The sequence below is a fragment of the Loxodonta africana genome, chromosome X (assembly GCF_030014295.1).
Source record: "Loxodonta africana isolate mLoxAfr1 chromosome X, mLoxAfr1.hap2, whole genome shotgun sequence".
NCBI classification, from domain to species: domain Eukaryota; kingdom Metazoa; phylum Chordata; class Mammalia; order Proboscidea; family Elephantidae; genus Loxodonta; species Loxodonta africana.
Genome location: NC_087369.1, coordinates 160,593,862 through 160,595,528, shown reverse-complemented (window position 1 = coordinate 160,595,528; position 1,667 = coordinate 160,593,862). Strand labels below are relative to the sequence as shown.

Genomic DNA, 1,667 nt, shown 5'->3' with positions numbered 1-1,667 from the left:
ACCAAACTTTCAGAGAAGAGTTAGCATCACTAATTTTAAGGTATTTCAGAGCATAGAAAAGTATGGAATACTCCCAAACTCATTTTATGAAGCCAGCATAACCCTGATGCCAAAACCAGGTGAAGACACCACCAAAAAGAAAATTACAGACCGATATCCTTCATGAACTTAGATGCAAAAATCCTCCACAAAATTCTAGCCAACAGAATTCAAAAATATGTCAAAAAATAATTTACCACTTTGCCGCATCTACTGCGAGAATGAAGACCATTCTCAGCAACCAGAAAATGTTGAAATCACTCTGAAGGGACGCACAGTTATTGTGAAGGGCCCCAGAGGAACTTTGTGGAGGGATTTCAATCACACCAATGTAGAACTCAGTCTCCTTGGAAAGAAAAAGAAGAGGCTTCTCGTTGACAAATGGTGGGGAAATAGAAAGGAACTGGCTACAGTTTGCACTATCTGCAGTCATGTACAGAACATGATCAAGGGTGTTACACTGGGCTTCTGTTACAAGATGAGGTCTGTGTATGCTCACTTCCCCATCAACGTTGTTATCCAGGAGAGTGGGTCACTTGTTGAAATCCGAAACTTCCTGGGCGAAAAATACATCCGTAGGGTTTGGATGAGGCCAGGTGTTGCTTGTTCAGTATCTCAAGCCCAGAAGGATGAGTTAATTCTTGAAGGAAATGACATTGAACTTGTATCAAATTCAGCTGCTTTAATTCAGCAAGCCACGACAGTTAAAAACAAGGATATCTGAAAATTTTTGGATGGCATCTATGTTTCCGAAAAAGGAACTGTTCAACAGGTCGACGAGTTAAGATCTAAGAGTTGTCCAGCTACGGAAATGAGGCCGGATGATTCCTAAGACTTAACAGGTGATATTTTTAAGATGCAATAAAATTCATTTATTCATTAAAAAAAATAATAATAATTTACCATGACCAAGTGGGATTCATAGCAGGTATACAGGGATGGTTCAACATTAGAAAAACAATCAGTATAATCCACCACATAAATAAAAAAAAGACAAGTACCACATGATTGTATCAATTGATGCAGACAAGGCATTTGACAAAGTCCAACACAAATTCATGATAAAAACTCTCAGCAAAATAGGAATAGAAGGGAAATTCCTCAGTAGAATAAAGGGCATTTATGAAAAAACAGTGTAAATGGACAGAGTCTGAAAGCATTTCCCCTTGAGATCGGGAACCTCACAAGGGTGCCCTTTATCACCACTCTTATTCAACATTGTGCTGGGGGTCCTAACCCGAGCAATTAGGCTATATAAAGAAATAAAGGGCATCCAGATTGGCAAGGAAGAAGTAAAAGTATATCTGCAGATGACACTATGTTATACACAGGAAACCCTAAGGAATCCTCAAGAAAACTACTGAAACTAATAGAAGAGTTCAGCAGAGTATAGGGATACAATATAAACATACAAAAATCAGTTGGATTCCTCTACACCAACAAAGAGAATGTTGAAGAAGAAATCACCAAATCACTACCACTTACAATAGCCCCCAAGAAGATAAAATACTTAGGAATAAATCTATCCAGAGATGTAAAAGACCTACTATACAAAGAAAACTACAAGACACTACAGCAAGAAACCAAAAGAGACCTACATAAGTGGAAAAACATACCCTGCTCATGGA

The 1,667-nt window shown here is 38.2% G+C and overlaps 1 pseudogene; it reads left to right on the top strand.

Annotated features, from left to right (window-relative positions):
* The first annotated feature begins 245 nt into the window (after window positions 1-245).
* Window positions 246-886, top strand: LOC100664311 (large ribosomal subunit protein uL6-like; annotated as a pseudogene).
* Window positions 887-1,667: the final 781 nt, after the last annotated feature.